The 19,763-nt window shown below is 38.4% G+C and overlaps 1 protein-coding gene across 3 annotated transcripts in view; it reads left to right on the top strand.

Moving 5' to 3' along the window:
- The first annotated feature begins 1,933 nt into the window (after positions 1-1,933).
- Positions 1,934-19,763, top strand: part of SEMA3D (semaphorin 3D) — a 202,114-nt gene continuing 184,284 nt past the window's right edge. For 2 of the 3 annotated variants that reach the window (XM_012461247.3, XM_064375140.1), the window contains exon 1: positions 1,934-2,311. The gene's annotated coding sequence lies outside the window, so the exon portion shown is untranslated. The remainder of the gene's footprint in view (positions 2,312-19,763) is intronic. The other variant, XM_064375150.1, reaches the window with a different exon arrangement.

Genomic DNA, 19,763 nt, shown 5'->3' with positions numbered 1-19,763 from the left:
TAAATCAGTACAATACAATGTCATAGGCATTGTATTAGAGGCTGAAGAAACAGAGACACAAAACAGCCAACACTTTTGTAAGGGATGCAGACACATGCATAACTAATTATAATATAACATGAAAAGAGCTTATTATAGTAGTGAAATCAAAGTGCTTTGGGAAAACAGGAGGGAGTGATTAATTCTGTAGGGCCTTTATGGAAAGGATTGAATGGTAGCAAAGAGAGGTGTCATTTAGTTTCAGCATATTAAGCTACAACTTAAATGAGAAAAGAGGAAAAGGGGAAATCCAAAGTTAACCACAATTCTAGTTAAACACAAAATTCTGGCCAACAAACTGACAAAATTATTTAAAAAATGTAAAAATAGAGATTTTTAAAAAATCAAAAACTACTTACTAGGAACCAACATGTATGGGAGACAAAAAGAGATACTTTGTTCTCACAACGACCTTGCAATGCGGATGGAAGTGCAATTATATAAGCAAATGATAATAATATAAAAATATAGAAAAATACAAGAAACAATTGCATGACTAGGTACAGAATGAATGGCATAACATTAAATATAAAGCATCCAGAAAAAAAGTTGCTATAGTTTGAAATAGTCTATGAGGATTTGAAAAATTTTGCTCTATCCAAAGAAGGTATTTTTGGGGTTGGTTGGCTGTGAGTCCAAACCAAGGTTATAGAGATGAGACAGCATGAGACACAAGAAAGAACCCTGGTCAGATTTGGGAAACTTTAGCCTCTCCTTAGCCTGACTCTGCCATCAACCATCTGTAACTTAAAATGACTCATTTAGCTTCTGTGGCCCTCCACCCTCTGCCACAGATAAAAGGTCAAATGAAGATTCTCTTCTGCCCCTTCCAGTTATTCCATTACTGCCTTTGTCTGTTCACCATCTCCAAACCAAGATATCTCTTGTCACTTGCTAAGGAAGCTTTGGACTACACCTTGTGCTCTTAAATCAAGCTGACAAATGCAGGATCCCCAAGAAAATGGCTACTTTCTTTCCATGGCTCTACGTCATGTCAGATTTATGTATGGGCCTAACAGCAAGGTGTGTGATTGTAAACCTGGATTTCCCATCACAAAAGGATTTACCATGCAGCAAATATGCCCAACTTACAGGGCTAACCAAATGCAAAGGCCTTTTTAATGTCCCTGACGGTGGCCTCGTGAGCTCACATTGTCATATATTTTTGCAAAATCTGTAGAAGTGAGATATTTCTGCATTACTTTTTCTTAAAGAGGATCCTGCATTCAAATTGCATAGTTCTAGGTTCAACAAAGCTTAGATCTTCTCCTTTCGTCATATACTTTTAAGTTTCCTACTATGTGACTAAGGGGTGAAAAAATCTACAAAAGAAACTCCCGAAGGCAAGAATATGAGGCACACCTCTTTTAGGTCTTGTGTAAAAGGGGCAGAGGAAGAAAGGCTTGCATTCTACTCGTTTTTATCTTTCTGTTTGGTCTTTATTGAGTGCCAGCCCCTTAATGGAGGGCTGATCCCTGTTTTTCACCCCTACACCTGCCCTGCCAAGGCCATGAACTGTGGATTGAGGTTTTACATAGTGGAACGCAGGTACTATTTTTGGGGGTTAGCATTTTTAGGACGGTTTTTCTTCCGCATGGGGTATTTAACAAGTTTTATGGTATAGAAAAGGAAATAACGAGGTCCCCAAGTAACCTTAAGAAGGAAGATTAGACGTCAGAGGTTGCTTTATACATAGGATGCCCTGTCCCGATAAACATCCCTCAGCGCGGCCGGGGCTACCTCTAAATCCATGCTACTGGCAGCCTCCGCGCAGCAGGGATGAACTTCTGCACGCTCGGGAGTTCTGGCGTGCGCAGAGGGAAGAGGGGCCGGGGCTGGGGGAGGAGATCGGAAGGGGAAAGGTAATCCCCAGAGTTTTCAGCATCCTCTTTTTAGAAAGACCGAGTCTCTCCCAGGACAGCTGTTGCGGTCACACCACAAACTTAAAAGCCGCCCTCCTGTTTGGAGCGTGCCTTTCCTCGCCACCCGCGCCTCCCCAAAGCTCCAGCTGGTGCCTCGCTCTCCGCCAGTCCCCGCGCGGCGCTCGGGGGAGGCAGCAGCGCCCCCTGCCTCCCTGCCTGGCCCCTGCGGCCGCAGCTTCCCGGCTCTGCCAGGGCTGCCGGCGGCTCCGCTGCTCAGCCAGGGCTACGGCTCAGAGGAACGCGCGTCGGTGCCCCGGGTCGCCGCGCCGCTGGACCTCAGCTTTCATCCCGTTCCTCTCTCCCTGTACAGGCACCAGGCAAAGATAGAGGGAGAGAAGAGTTCACAGCAGGTAAGTCTGGTGTGGGTCACCTGCTACTCCAATGGGAGTGTGTGCTGGAAACCGCGGTGCCAAGAGGGGATAGCCGGGATTTGCGGGTGGCTGTGCGTCCGAAGCGAGGATGGAGCAGGATCTGGGGAGATAAGGAACCGTCCTGAGACAGAGAAGGCTCCCGGGAGCGGACAGAGAGTGGGCGCCCAGGGGAGCGGACGGAGAATCGGTGCGCAGTCAGCGCGGCGCCGGCGTCCGCGCCGCACGGAGGACGCAGTCCCACCCCGCCTCAAGCAGCGGCCGAGCCTGCTCCTCCCAAGCCTCCGCCTGCCAGCGCCGCACAAAGTTTTCCTCCCGGGAACTTTGCTCTCCCTAGCTTCCTCGCTTCCCCACACCCCTCCCGGTCTGGGCAGCGGAGAGCGCCAGTGAACGTGTACGGGGCTTCCGCCGGCTGCAGGTTCATTTGGACGCTTTGGTCGGGAACATCCGGGAGGACTCTACCAAAGGGCATCTGCGCCCTCGCTCGCTGCTTTCCCTGTTGGTCTGGGGCAGAGGAAGGGGGCAAGGAAGAGTGAAGAGAAGCGTGGTGGTTTTTGTTGTAGGGTTTTGGAAGAGGAAGGGGCGACGCCTTTTTCCTCCCCGGGAAATCGCGACACTCAGTCTGATGGAAGTGTGCACCCTTTTCGATTTAGAGGGAAAGTTGGAGTCAAACAGCAGCCACAAAGCTGGCTGTCTGAAATGCGGTTAAGGCAAAACGCTGGGGGGATCCCTTTGTAGTAGTGGGCTTGGCTCGCTCTGGAAAGGCCCAATTTAACTCCTGCTGGGCATTTAACCAGGAGTGCGGTCCCCCGAGTGCTTCCTCCCGGCTTCCGTCCAAGGAGCCCCGAGTTAAAGCATTAATGGGCTGCTCTGGTAGCGCACGGGCAGTTTCGTCACTGCTTCTCCTCTTTTGACTTGAGTTCAACCTCCCGGATTGCGTTGCTTTGCCTCTGTCCCGGCGCAAGGAGGGAATTTGACAGGAGCATGAGACGCCGCGCGCAGGCAGGGCGCTCTGGGATCCAGGGGACTGGACGGGAGCCGCGCGCCCGCAGCTGGGGCCCCTGATGGCCGGGATTCCGAGTTATGCGGACAGAAGTTGAACAGGCACTTCTAGCTATTTTGCCTCGAGCGAAGCGGTAATAAAAGTCAAGCTTCTCTGCGTGAACTCTTATTCATTACCAAAACCCTACCACTTCCACCTTAGCTTAGTGCTATTTGCATAAGCAAAAGAAGAGTGGAGAGGGCCCAACGTCTCTGGTTTAGCCTAAGTTCTCCCGAATGTGTGCGCCAGTGGGGGGTGGGGCGGGGGGGCGCGGAGAGGAGGGGGAGGATTCCCTAACAGAGAGGGAGGAGTTGAGGCGGAGGTAGAGGAGAGGTCTGAGACATCTCCTGGGTCTGGTGCTGCTGCTATTGTGTAACCATGACAACCGCGGGGGCAAGGGCGGTCAGAGCCTTCCCAGTTCTGCACGTGGAAAGAAAAATGTGAAGGGCGGAGAAGGGAGAGAGCCACATGTCATCACTCCAGTGATGCCTTCCCTTTTCCTTTCCCTTTTCCTTCTCTGAGGACAGACAGCAGGGAGGATGAGCAAAAAGATCGGGGCTGGGAGTGAGCAGCCCCAGCTGACCACTGCTTTAACCCACTCCAGTCTTAGAGTCTCTGAGACTCGCCCCAGCAGCTAAGGTTGTCAGGGAAGCCATCGCTGACAGGCCCAAAGTGATGGCCCTGGTCAGGGAGATGGGAAAAGACCTTGGCTCTTGGAAGGGAAAGGCCAGAAAACACAGGAAGGTGATGTGGGATGAGATAAGCGTAGGGTCAAGGGCTGAGAGATAGTAAAACAGTACTGATTCGGATTGCCAACATTTCCAATGGAATTTGCCCAATTGTGAAATGAAACATTGCTAGAGAAGGGAAGAGCCATTTATCAAACACCTATTGTGTTCCAGGTGCTGTGAACTTTATCACAATTAATATTCCCAACAATATGATAACAAGTGTCATCATTCTCTTATTCTTTCCTTTTTTGACAAAAAGGAAAAAAAACAGAGATAAAAAAGAGTTATAAATGGGTGTTGCCCATTTGTGCTTTTTTTTCTTAACATAGAATCATACTTCTTTAAAAAATGTATTGATAGGGGAATAAGCTAGGTAGTTATCATTTTAGAGGTGATAATAAAGGAGATGCAAAAATGTTGCTTGATGTGCCCAAATATAAGCTAGTAAGGGACTGAGCTGAGATAGGAGCTGTTTTACCTGGGTGTTAGTCTCCTTTCAGAAACTTCAGGCAAGTTGTTATGACCCCACTCAATGGGAGGGCTGTCTAAGGTCAGTTCTGATGCTATATCTGTATCTGCTATCATTTACATGTGGAGAACATTCAAAAATTTAAATGCAATTCATGGTTGAGGATGAGTATCGACCACATTAAATCCATAAGCCCAGAATTATATGTATGTGATATTAATGATCTATTTATATCTTCAGGTCTCATTATTAGTTTATTTAACAATGTTCATAAAGGAAAAAAAAAGAAAAATAAATTATCAAATAGAAATCGCATGGTTGTGTTGAGAAAATTTCCTGAGATTAGTTAAGTTTTCCACAGTCTACGTATTGTCCTCATGACCTGAATACCTAAAAATTTACTTCGTATTTCAGCACCATTGATTCGCTTTTGTAGTTCACTCTGGTAACTTTCCTGCTGACTCTCTGAGATGGGAGGTTAAGAAAAAGTGTCTGGCAATGTAAAATGTTTTGGAATTATTAGGAAACTATAATCAACACTAGCAGAAACCGAGGATAAAAGCTAGAAAAGTAATTGTTGTGGCTTTCTTTTGCCTTTCACCAGAATTGCCTTAATAGTTAAGTCTTTACTAAGATTTGCTTTATATGTTGCAGAGAAAAAGTACACAAAGAAAAACTGAATTTGCAATCTCTCTTTTATGTGTAGGGAGGACTGGTAAACGTGGGAATAGAATTTTTTTTGGTGGCAGGGAAGGTCAGGAATATAAACAACTAGAAAGGCAGAGGAAGCACATCTTCTACTGTTTCCGACAGGCTAACAGATTAGACTTCAGGTTTGAGCTTGAGTCACTAAGCTGATTTACTCTCATGTATTTTTTCTTTTCTAAAACTAAAAAGGATATTGCTTGGGGTTGAAGTTAAATTAATTCAAGAAGTTTCATAGTCTCAAGTTATTCTTCATACTGTGCTCTCATTCTATTGCATGGACATTTGTTAACTATCAAAAGGGTTATCATAAACCAGAGGTGTCTCTGAAGATAACTTCTGAGACTAGCAGGTATCTCTCTCCCAGCGTCTGTTTACTGCATTAATAGAGCTACTGGGCTAACTCATTACTATTTTTATTATGCCTGTGTAATATCAAATTCTGACTCTCAAGGGGAAGATGTTCGAATTGGTGCTAGTTTAATGAGTATTATGTCTTCAGGTTGTTTGTTATAGCTTCATTATTTTGCAAAAGCAAATGTTGACTCTGAACTTTGCTGTTCTGTCTGGGCGGTTTACTGCATTGCTGACACATGTTTCTTCAGAATCTTTCTTGACATTAGTAAATAATTTGCTTAATAAACAAGAGTAATCATAGGCCTGTTTTGAAATGTTCTTGTTATGCTTCCCCTCAACACCTGGAGCTGTACAGAGTACTTAAATAAAGTAGTATTTCACCACTCCATAACATAATCCTTGAAAGGAGAAACAAATATTCATATTTGTGGAATAAGTCATAATAACAATAATAATGATGATGATTTACTACTATGGGCAATAACATTGATCACATTCCTTCCCACCTGAAAACATGGTTTTAAAAAAATTCTCTTTCTCTAGGAAACCTTGGCCAAAATCCTTTATTTTTATATATTTGCCATACTTGTCCAGCTAATAGTCTGTTTTCAATCATTTGTGTTCTTCTTTACTTTTTCTGTTGTTATGATCCCTAACTAGATAATAAGAACCTTGAGGGAAGGAATTTGTCTTCCCTAACTTGTTATACCTTCATTTTGTTCAATGCTGAACAAATTCTAAATACCATTGAAGTATAACCAATTATTTAAATGGGTAATAGTGAATTTGGATCTTTTTATTGACTGTAAAAATCGAACTAAAGATTTGGGAGTTTATAACTTACTTTCTCTGTGATTTTAGCAAAAAGTATTATTTCTAATATTAGGGTTTTACCCCCTCATAAAAAGTTGTGAGAGACTGGGAGTTTTATGATAACCCATAACATAAAGGAATAGTGTAATGATCATGTTAGATAGAGTATATAAGAATACTAAGTAAAAAAATTATGTAAAAGTTATTTTTTATAATGTTTACAAGGACCCATTAATAAAGATGTTTATCCATCATCTATGCCCATGTTAATTCATCTTAACTTTAAATACCTAAATAATAACAAAAAAAAGATAAAAGAAAAGATGAATTAACCGTAACCAAGGAATACACTGATAAACAACTGTAACACTTTTGAGATTATTTTCAACTATATTAATATTACTAGACATTTATATATAATATAAACTATTAAACATCGATACATAGGTAAGTCCTTTTAAAAAACTGACATTGTAATGAAGTATACTGTTTATATTTGTGTTTTAATAATTTTAATGATTTTAAATCCATCATTTTTAATATTGAATGCTTTAGATCCATGTTCATATTTAATAATTTTAATAGCCATAACCAGGTCATCTTTAACCAGCTTGCTAATGTCTTACTGGTCAATTTATTCAGTTTGCTCACTTGTTTGCAAAGCTCAATAAGCTACAAATATTACCTTCTTCTTCTCCCCTCCTTTGTCCATATTGTACTCTTTGGAAGGAAGTCAGTATGCTTAGCCCACACTTCAGGAGTAGAGAGTTAGGCTTCTCTTCCTTGAGGGCAGAATAGCTACATGCATTACTTGAAATTATTCTGCATGGAAGAATTGTCTTTTATTCTCTACTTATTAATTTATTCAATCACTTATTTATACTAGCATACTCTCATGGTTTATTTTATACTTGTGTTATAATCAATACTACTTTATTTATTTATTGCCAAAATTTTTCCAGCTTTGGCCTCTGGGAGCTCTTTCAATTGGCTCCTCTGTCTTTTCAATACATCCTTAGCAGTGTGTGTGTGTGTGTGTGTGTGTGTGTGTGTGTGTGTGTGTTGTGAACATGTCTTTATTTTGTGGCATTTCAAGATGCTGTAGGCTCACCCTGCTCCAGTCCTGGAATGAACCGTTTCTCCAAGGGTGCCTGGTTCCTTTTATTGTAGAACAATATTAGAAAGCAAGATTGGCATGGGGTAGCATTTTATACTGGATAAGCCTGAGGAGCCCTATCTCACTATCTCAACCAGGTAATCCAGGTCAACATCAACAGTGGCAAATCATATTGGTAGTATATGGCCTTGATATTATTGAATTAAAATGACAATTTGCCTCTGTGATATTTCCCCCTAAAACTCATATCTTCAATCTAACCATGAGAAGAAACATCAGACAACTTACACTAGTGTATCATTCTACCAATACCTGACTAGTAATCTTCACACCTATCAATGTCTTCAAATCAAGGAAAGTCATCACTTCTCAGCACAAGTGAACAAAACCAAACAAGCAAAAGCCTCACAAGAAGCAAGGAAAGTCTGAGAAACTGTTGCAGCCAAGAGAAGTCTAAGCCTAAAAAGATGTGACAATTAAATGTAATATAGTATCCTGTATGGGACCCTGGAACAGAGTAAAAGAACGTTAGATTAAAAATAAGAGAATCTGAATAAACTATGAACTTTGGTTATTGAAAATGTGTCATTATTGATTCATTAATTGTAAACAATTGTCCATACCAATGTAAAATATAAATAATAAGGAAAACTGGGTGTGGGTTATGGCAAAATTATCTGTACTATTTTCTCAATGTTTCTGTAAATCTAAAACTATTCCAAAAAATAAAATCTATCTTGAAAGTTATATGTAAATCATGTAGTGGAAAACTTCTAATAGTGAACTGTTCTCTTGTGTCAATAAGATTAATGTACATATTAGTCATTTTCATACTGCTATGAAGAAATATCCGAGACTGGGTAATTTATAAAGGAAAGAGGTTTAGTTGACTTAGAGTTCCACATGGCTGGGAGGCCTCAGAAAACTTATAATCATAGCAGAAGAGGAAGCAAACACATCCTTCTTCACCTGGCAGCAGGAAAGAGAAGTGCAGAGTGAAAAGAGAGAAAAGCCCCTTATAAAACTCGCAGATCTTGAGACAACTCACTCACTGTCATGAGAACAGCATAGGATAACTGCCCCCATGATCTAATCACCTCCCATGAGGTCCCTCCCCCAACACACAGGGATTACAATTCAGATTTCAATTAAGATGAGATTTGGGTGGGGACACAGCCGAACCATATCATTGTGCCCCTGGCCCCTCTCAAATCTCATCTTTCTCACATTTCAAAACACAATTATGCCTTCCTAACAGCTCCCTGAAGTCTTAACTCATTTCAGCATTAATTCAAAAGTCCAAGTCCATAGTCTCATCTGAGACAAGGCAAGTCCCTCTGCCTATGAGCCTGGAAAATCAAAAGCAACTTAGTTACTTGCAAATATAATTGGGGTATAGGCATTGGATAAATGCACCCATTCCAAATGGGAGAAAATGGCCAAATCAAAGGAGCTACAGGCCCCATGCAAGTCTAAAATCCAGTAGAGTAGTCATTAAACCTTAAAGTTCCAAAATGATTTTCTTTGACTTCATGTCTCATCTCCAGGTTATGCTGATGCAAGAGGTGGTCTCCCAAAGCTTTGGGAAGTTCTGCTCATGTGGCTTTGCAAAGTACACCCCCTTCCTGGCTGTTTTCACAGGCTGACATTGAGTGTCTATGACTTTTTCAGCACAGTGCAAGCTGTCGGTGGATCTGCCATTCTGGGATCTGGAGGACAGTGGCCCTCTTCTCACAGCTCCACTATGCAGTGCCCCAGGAGGAGGCTCCGGCCACTACTCCACTACTGTGTGGAAGCTTTGATCTCACATTTCCCTTCTGCACTGCCCTAGCAGAGGTTCTCCATGAGGGTGCTGCCCCTGCAGCAGACTTCTGCCAGGACATCCAGGTGTTTCCATACATCCTGTGAAATCTAGACAGAGGTTTCCAAATCTCATTCTTGACTTCTGTGCACCTGCAGAACCAACACCAGGTGGAAACTGCCAAGGCTTAGGGCTTGCACCCTCTGAAGCAATGGAATGAGCCTGTACCTTGGCCCCTTTTAGCTACAGCTGGAGCACCTGGGACATAGGGCACTAAGTCCAAGGCTGCACACAGCAGTGGGGGGGCCTGGATCTAGCCCATGAAACTATTTTTTTCTTCTAGGCCTCCAAGCCTGTGATGGAGAGGGCTGCTGTGAAGTCTCTTGTACGGAGAATTTATCCATTGTTTTCATGATTAACATTTGGCTCCTAGTTATGTATGCAAATTTCTGCCACAGGCTTAAATTTCTCCTCAGAAAATGGGTTTTTATTTTCTGTTGCGTAATCAAGTGACAAATTTTCCAAACTTGTATGCTCTGCTTTCTCTTGAACGCTTTGCCACTTAGAAATTTTTTCTGCTGGATAACCTAAATCTTCTCTCTCAAGTTCCAAGTTATACAGATCTCTAGGGCAGAGGCAAAATGCCACCAATTGCTTTGCTAAAACATAGCAAGAAGGCACCTTTGCTACAGTTCCCAACAAATTTCTCATCCATCTAAAACCACCTCAACCTATACTTTATTTTTCCTATCATTATAAGCATTTTAGTCAAAACCATTCAAGAAGTTTCAGAAATTTCAGACTCTCACATCTTCCTGTTTTCTTCCGAGCCCTTCACACCATTCCAACCTCTGTTTGCTACCCAGTTCCAAAGTTGCTTCCACATTTTCAGGTATCTTTACCGCAGCACCCCACTACCTGGAACCAATTTACTGTATTATTTTGTTTTCAAGCTACTATGAAGAAATACCTGAGACTGGGTAATTTATAAGGAAAGGTTTAATTGAATCTTAGTTCCATGTGGCTAGGGAGGCCTCAAGAAACTTACAATCATGGCAGAAGGGGAAGCAAACACCTCCTTCTTCACATGACAGCAGGAGAGGGAAGTGCAGAGAGAAGAGAGGACGAGCCCCTTGTAATACCATTAGATGTCATGAGAACTCACTATCACGAGAAAAGCATGGGAGAACCACTCTTATGATCTAATCACCTCCCATGAGGTCCCCTGTACAACATATGGGTATTACAATTTGGATTACAATTCAAAATGAGATTTAGGTGGGACACAGAGCCAGACCATATCAATGTCTTTTAATTGAATGCTTATTTTTTCCTCTACTTCCATGTACCACTCTGCTTCCATTTTTTCTATTGATAATAAATACATCATAATAAATAAATACTGTAAATTAGCTGTTCTTGTAATTACTTATTTTTTCTAATAAAATTACATATTTGAATTGCTAAAAACATTAAGATTTCAAATTATGATTATAATTATAAGCCCTCATGCAAAAAATTCTATTTATTAGTCATCTCTATAAATCAATCTTAAACATTTAAAAATATGTGCATTTTTCTACTTCTATCTTTACTATTTTAATGATATTGACAAGACCCATCATCAGTGCCAGATGTTTTAAATTCTAGACAATGATTATGCTTCCAAAATTCTTGCCAAAATTACTGTATGACTACTTAACTCTTTTTTCTCTTTCAATCTCAATAACATCTACCACATTAAGTACTTGGAAGATCATCCTCCATCAAATGTTTTATGTATAATATATATATCATGATAATTCAGAATATTAAATTATACCCAAGAGGCTACTACCTTCCCCCAAAATAACTTTAAGAAGCTGAGACTTACATGCATTCCAGACAATACAGAGTGGGCAGCAATTATGGCTACCATCCTATTATCTCCCTATTATATTTTAAACGTATGTATGCATATCTATACACACATACATACATGTCTGAATACATGCACTATACAGTCATGTATCACTTAATGACAGGGTTACATTCTGAGAAATGTGTTGTTAGGCAATTTTGTCATTGTGCAAACATCGTAGAAAGGACCTATGCAAACCTAGATGGTATACCCTATTGCTCCTAGGCTAGAAACCTGTACAGCATGCTACTATACTGAATATTGTAGGCAACTGTAACACAGTGGGAAGTATTTGTGTTTCTAAACATATCTAAACATAGAAAAGATGTGGTAAAAATATGATATACTTTTGGGACCACTGTGATATATGTGGTCTATTGTTGAATAAAATATTGTATACATCACATGGCTGTAAAGATATGTCTCTAAATGTCAATGCTCGCTCCCTAAATATATGCGTGTATACAATATATATACACACACGATATATACAATATAATATATATAAGATATATTGTATACACATGTATATATAATACAACATATATATGTATTATATATACAATATAATATATATACACACACATATGTATGTACACGTTACACATTATTCCTTCTCTTCCTTCTGTTACAAATTGCTGAATTTTTTTTTTTTTGAGTTTTGCTGTCTCTCAGGAAGCTTTCCTTTGGTCAGACCAAAAGTTGTTTTCCCTTTTCTGTGTAAACTTTTATACATACCAGTGTCATACTCTTGATTATTGCTTTATTTTATAATTATTTAATAATGACCTGATTTTGTGCTTTACAGTTAACTGGAGGTTCTGCTGAATTTGTGTTACACTGGTGCAATGGCTGAAAGTTTAGGCATGCTTTTTTTTTTCTGGTTTTAGTTTGTATGAGTCATAGCATACAAAACACATTTCAAGAACTTTTTGGAAAAAGTCATGGAACCTGATCCCAGAATGTGTGGCTAAAGGGTGATAGCCCACTGAATTTTCTGAAACAATTAAAGTGCCTGAACAGACTAAGATCAATATGACAAATATGCTTTGGACTCTTACCAGAATCTTTGATTTTGGATTTTAATTTGTTACACCAAAGAAATTTAAAAATGTTTAAAGACTGATCTTGTCTTGGCAACTTAGCTCAATCAAATAGAGGGATAAAGCTTTTTTAATGCATACTCAATTTGCATACTAGGTATGTAGAACTCACTTTTTTGTATAGACTCATGTTGACTACCTCTTTTTTTAAACTTTATCAATATATCTTCTAGGTGGCTTGTGAATACTTAATCATAACTAGAGTACTAGTTTTAAAAATTTATTTGCGAATGAAAACAACCATCTCATATGTTAACAAGGTTTTAGGTTTGACTTTACATACCAGAGAGTGAATTCTTTATATGTTTTAGCAGTTATGTATATTAACTTTATCTTTGATGTATTTTAAAATTCACAATTTGTTCTTTTGACCACACTATCTTCTGTCTTGTCTCTTCATATATTTATATATATCCCCATCATAACTGAATTCATTGTTATATGTTTCTCTCAAGCAGTTTGACCAATTATAAAAGTAGCCAGATTATTCTGTCTGCAAAATTACCTGTGTGATAAGAGAGTGTAAGACAAATTATTTGTGTTAATACAAATTAAGAAATTATAGTGCCAGCTGTTGAAATTCACTTCTGTCACCTGTAAAGTAGCTGTTCAAAGGCACTTATGCTGGATATATAGACGGGTGAATAACATTTCCCTTTCTTTGGCTTGATTCACATTTCACAGAGCTGTGGGGATTGTTGACTTAGACTTCACTGTGATGAGGTTTGGCAGAGAGCATTCATTGTTCAGGTTTTAAAAAGGGCAAGTTTTTGGCTGGAATAACTTGCAAAGAGAAGGAATGCTATGCTTACACATGTGTACTCAATAAACCTTCAGAGAGCCTGGGCTAAGATATTACAGGATTCCTCATCCTATCCCATCCCCAGTCTCTGGATGTTGGTCGTTTAGAAGCCTTCTTTTGTTGTGTCACTATCACACGGGTCTTTTCATATTTCAGGAAATGGTACTTTGATTCATATTTCAGAAGTTAATAGTGTACAGTGAATAGAATAGTCATTTCATATCCTGTGCACTTTCACTTGAGTTATTAAAAATAACAATTCCATTCAGGCCTACTTTCCCCTAGTATTTAGCAGTCACAAAACCATCATCTCCATGTCAACAAACAATCATTCTTTTGTATACTTGCCACCCTTTATTATATTCAGTAATCATACATGAATATTTTGAGTTTTCCTTTTTTCCTTTACTAACTGGGTACAGACAGTGTTGAAATATGCATGCAGTTTAAGTTAATAGCGTATTAGGATGAGAAAAAATGTATTGTAAATTTCCTAAATTGCTAAACAGAGCAAACCAGCATTAGCAACATGGATCAGGCACATGGGTCTACAGTTTTTCTGTGCTCTTTCACTAAGGAGCTCTGGCTATGACTTTCCCTTTCAACTGAAATAATTTTATGTCTTTTATTGCTACCACCTCTCCTAGCCATCAACCGATGCCTCCACTCCCTACCCAAAGACCCCCACTAAATCTTACCTAGAAAAGTTTTTTTTCATACAAAATCTACCCACTTGTGTGTAAGATCTCTTTCAGTCCCCAATAGCTCTTGCCCTCTTTCTTACTTCTTCCAGTGCCACAAGATTGTTTCTCAAGTATACAAACCAAATGGTTGTTACCTAGGTATCTTTTTCCATATTCTCATAGCATATCACCAAGTCTTGCACATAATAAGCACACAGTTTCTAATACTTGAATTGAAATTAATCTATTCAGAATCTAACACATCTGTTTTTCTGTCTTATGACAACTTGGGCCATTGACCTTATAACAAAGCTTATGCCACTCCTATGTTTCATATTGCTTTTGAAGTCCTTCTAACTCCAACTCCCCTTTCATCTTTTCTTTCATTTATTGTGCACCTGCTACATGCCGGGTGTTATAATAGTCACTGATGAAACACAGATGAAGAAATATGGCCGGTGCCCTGAAGTAGACAATTCTAAAAGAATTCATTATCACCATGTGTTAAATCACACCTCCTTATGAAGTCAAACACAAATCAACAAAAGGATCTATCTGTAGTCTTGGTCTTTTTTTTCTACAGCCTATTTTTAATTACATCACTTTCTCCCTCGTCTGCTTTTATCTATGTGGAGGTTATGTTCAAAGTATTATCTCCATCCTTTACTTCTTTCTTGGGTCCCAGTTATTTCAGCACATGAGGATCCCTGGCTTGACACCTGAGATTAGTCCTGATTACTCAATATTTTAGTTATAAAGGCAGTCACTCACTTTGGTAACCAAAAGTGTTAGAGTCCTTGATGAGTGTAACTTTGAACTAGGGCTTTAAAGTGTGGAAATGAAGAGGTTGCAGTGGCTGAGACTATGGGCTAAGAGAGAAGACATCCTGGGTCCAGGGCCTAGCTTTGTCAACTCTTAGTTGTGTGAGTCAGACAAGTTACTTCCTACGTCTTAGTGTCCCACTTTTTAATTGGAATTAATGAAAGCACTAATATAGGGTTATCGAGAGAAATATATGGGTTAATACAGGGAAACCAAATGCTATATGGCATATTACAATAGCTATATGTTACTTTTTCTCTGTCTTACACAGACTATGCATATTATAGTAGATAGAATTCCCACTCCATTCATGCATTGTTCTCCTGCCTTCATATTTTTTATCTGCTGAGTTTCATCATCTCATTTAAAGAACAACCCCTCTGGTGGCCTACTTCAAGTACATGCTTCAATAAGAGAATGGTGTTTTAGAACTGAATATGTCCACCTCTTTTGGCATGGAAGTGTGTTTAAAGGGATAATTTGGGGCACAGTGCAATAGATCATGTTACAGTGATGTGAAGAAGAATCCAGGACAGGGTAAAGCCTTAATACTAGCCGTTACAGAAGAATTAGCCAGTTATAGAAGCTGAAGAGGAAGTAGTAAAAGCCTTAGGCACCCCCCTCTGAATTCTCAGACATCTTTCCTAGCAGCTCTGTGTTCACTTTTAAACTATCTACTACTGTATTCATATCATTACATATTTTTTACTACAGTTATCCACCCTTAAATGTGCAATGCAGATTTGTTCAATTCTCTCCCTTTTCTCTCTTTCTTTTAACCCACTGCATAGCTATTTATTTAGCCTTCCAAGTTGGGTCTGGTCTCATTTCATCTCCTTGCCCAGTTTACTTCTGCTGTGTGATCACTACCTTGTTCCTTTTGTGCCTTGTTCCTTGTGCCTTTTCTAACCTGGTATTGCTCTTGGGACCTTTTGTTAAATGCTGTCACTATTCTGCTGTTTCGGAATATTCTATTTTAGTTTCAGAATATTCTATTCTGTTTCAGAATATTCTATTTCTTCATAAGAAAGTGAGGGAAAACAAAATGACCTAATCCACCATCCACTCACTCAAGGATCTGGAACTCAGCCCAGAATCATTCTCCATAGTGTAGTCTCATGCCCGGAGACAGAATCTTTTCTAGACCACACACCAGTACTCAACTTGAGTACTTGAGCTGTCTAGTTACTAAGATTGCCCAGAATGCTTGCTCCCTAAATTTGGGCTTCAGAGGACCTTGTAGAATCCGGCACTGCAGCACTTTGTGAAATCAAGTTGCATAACAGAAGCTAAGCACTCATCCCTCAAGAAGCAAGTTTAGGGAGAGGCCAGAGATAAATGAGTAACTTCTGGACCTGTAGGGAATCTAATGTGCAAAGTGCATCTTTGTTCCCTGCTGCTTTATCTGCTTGGCCATTCACTAGAATACTGCTTAACAGAAACAGCAAAGTATGTTAATCAATGATGTTTTCCTGAAATTGAACTTAAATGTCACTTCAGCTTCTGAGCAAATTGAAGTGATGCCGAATAATGTTCCGATTATTTTATGAGAAAATACTTGTTGAATGCTTTTCTTGGTATGGTTTCAAATTAGTCTATTCCCATAATTTTCTCTTTTGCTTTTGCTTCCTTATCAATATATCAAATTGTAATAATAATTTATAAAACCCTATATCTACAGAAAGTGAAATGTTTTAGAGATAGGATAAAGAAGAATAAAGACTTCAAAATAAATAATTTAAAATACTCTGAATATTTTCTAAGTAACCACAAATAATTATTTAGTGATTTCTAAATATTCACTCTACAATATTCATCTTTGGAACATTAAATATTGTCCTATGTTTGCAGATAGATTGTTGTAAAATGTTTCTTGTACTCTTTCAAGTGCAGAGGGAAAAGAAGCCTTTTCTCATATATATGTGTATATATATTCTTGTATGTGTGTGTATATGTATATATATGCATGTATGTATATGTGTGTGTATATATATATATAATAAACACATACACACAAACACACTGCTTTAGCATGTGGCATTTTCTGTTCTATGAGTCCTCAAGCATAATTTTGTTAGAGCAAATGAAGAGAGGGAAACAATTTAAAATACTAAATCCAAGAGTCAATTCAATTCAAAGTTCATTTTTGTTTTGTTTTTATTATTTTCCTTTTTTATGTATGAATTCACTCATTCCTTATGTGCTTTTATTTATTACTTTAGTGAATATATATTATAAATATGCTGGCTTGTTTATGAGATTTTTAACAAATGAGATAAATAATATTAATTTTTAATTTTAATATTAAATTTATTTTGTAGGGGAAGCAGAGGGTATCGTTTTTCAAATTATTACCTTTAGGTGTTATTCAAGAGTCCTTCCCATCGAGTAGTGGGTTTTCTGGGTTGTTCCCGGTCACTAAAAACAGGTTGATCTTGGTCAAGGTAACAATTGTTGTTCCAGGTCCGTAGCACAGAATTGAAGACAGGTAGGGAGGATGGACCAATCTTAGAGCTATTATGTGGGTTCTTATTTTGAGGCCCCCACAATTCCTAGGTTTCCCCTGACTGTTCCCTCCCTAGCTCCATCATGGTTGCTACTCCTCCTCTCGCTACATTCTCTTTGTCCATGGTTCTGTTCTTTTTCTCTTGATAGACTATCTTCACTGACCCATTCACTTTGCTCATTCCAGTTATTATTTAAATGGGAAATACACATAAATTATTAATTCTAACCTCTCAGCCTTGATGTTTTTTCCAGCAGGCCCTAGTTGATGGCAATTAATCATCCACTTAAGGGTTTACATTCATATGATTTCACCACGTCGTCTTCTACTGGTTGCGATTTTGTATGCACAAGTGTGTACACTATATTGCGGTGGAAAGCAAGTTCACTTTTGAGTCACAGTCACAATTATTCTATTAATTATTTGAGAAAGTTGGAAAGTTATTTACCTCTATCAGCCTTAGTATACTTATATATTGAGATAGAGGTAAATGACAATTTTGCATCCAAAATGCAATGAATTTTAAAGAGAATATATAAAGAAAGAATCTATTCTGGTTCCTGACACCATTGTTATTTTAAAAATAAACATTAGTGTTTTGCTGTGTTCTCACCAACATATACTGGCGTTCGACTGTGTGCAGAAACTTAAATGCTAGTACATGGAATTTGGATTTTATTCCATAGTTGATGGGGAACCACTGAATATCTTTGAACAATGAAGTACCCCAAGAATTAGTGTCTTAGGAGGATGAACCTAGGAATTATTTTCAAGGAGATTAATTAACCCTTTCACATATGTGATATGGGCTAGGCTATTGCAATGGTAATGAGGATAGAACAGAAGGATACCAGAAAAATTATAAGAAATAATTTATTAGACTATTATGTCAGACTTTAACTGCCTGATATTCATATGGTTTATGATCTTGCCCTATTCTATATTCAAAGCACTCTGCCTGACATAGAACTTTTTATATACCTCTCAGAACCTAGATTCCCTAAGATTCAAACTTTCTTGTTGATATTATATTTTTGAAATGATTGTTGTATTGTTTCCAAAATTCATAATGGAACAAGAAACATCTTTCCACATACATAGAAGGTCAGAGGTCAGACTTGATCCCAGCAGTATATAGAATACCTTATGATCTTTTTCCTGCTAAAAGAAGGTGACCGTTTCAGACTACCGAAATAATGAGATACAGAAAATAGAGGTTTCTGCAGACAGCAACTTGGAGACATGTATCACAGAACTAGAAATAGAAACCAATGGTAATCTTACTAAATATTTATTTTGTGAAATAAGGTGTTGAATACTTATTTTGTTGTCATGTATGTTTAATATTTAGGGTCCAGCATTCTGGACCTAAATATGCTGTTCATCCTGAATGGAATTCCTTCTTTCTCTCTCTCACTTTTAAATCTTTTGGTATTCTATTTTTTGAAAACCAAATCCAATTTCACCTTCTCCATCAGAATACCAAACCAGAATATGTATACACTGAACTTATTTTTCTTGTCACAATCACAAACACACATTCACACTTCAAAATAAACAATTTAAATTTAAAACTATTTTATATGGACACTTCGTCTCACTAGCAAACTATCAGTTTTTAAGACTAGACACTTTTGTCCACATTTCATATTCATTCTGTGTGATACCTAGCATAGCAATCAATACGTGTTGATTTGTCATTGCAAATGTAAAAAAATCTAAGTACAGTTTTGAAAACAGAATCTAAAATCCTGAGTTGTGTGTAGCATCAGTAAAATATTTTTGTTTAAATAAATGATGAAATAGATACCACAGCATATCTTTTCCACTTTTTGTTAGAACCAAAAACTTAAAATAATTATCCTTTTTCAACCAAAGATACCTGAAATCAGTGTCTTAGGTGGCAGTATTGATTTAATTTAAAAATGTGTTAGATAGAAAGATGGACATTTTAGTCCCTGTAATATTGATAAGCCATGAAAATGTTTAGAGTACTCTATTTTGCCTCCTTAGTGTCAGCTCATTCTCATTTGACTTTAGGTCATCTTCATTCAAAAGAATGTTACGAGCAAAAAATACTGTAGTCTTAGCTACTCGGGAGGCTGAGGCAGGAGAATTGCTTGAGCCTGGGGGCGGAGGTTGCAGTGAGCTGAGATCATGCCATTGCACTCCAGCCTAGGCAACAGAGTAAGACTCCATCTCAAAAACAACTCAAAAGCACAATAGTACATTTATAAATGTGTACCATTTATTAACATTATAAAAATGTCTATTCACATGTATATATGTATATGCATGTATACATAAGTGCCTAGCATATAACATGCTAATTCTGTCATGTATATATGTGATTATATATACTGCATATATATGATTACATATACTATATATTGTACATAGAAGAGTGTTTGCAGACAGCAACTTTCAGAAATTTCTTGTGTAAAGTCATTTTTATAATGACAGTAAATAACATAAAATCACACACTGACCCAAATGCTTCTCCTCCAAGTATAACACTTATTCCTTGAAATTGCCTATTTCTGGTCTGTGTCCTCCGTTATAACCTGAACTCTATTAGGGCAG

This window comes from Aotus nancymaae, unplaced genomic scaffold (assembly GCF_030222135.1).
Source record: "Aotus nancymaae isolate 86718 unplaced genomic scaffold, 86718_ANA_hifiasm-v0.15.2.pri h1tg000002l, whole genome shotgun sequence".
In the NCBI taxonomy this organism is placed as follows: Eukaryota; Metazoa; Chordata; class Mammalia; order Primates; family Aotidae; genus Aotus; species Aotus nancymaae.
Note: the sequence above shows the minus strand (reverse complement) of the source record. Positions and strands in the feature narration are given on the sequence as shown.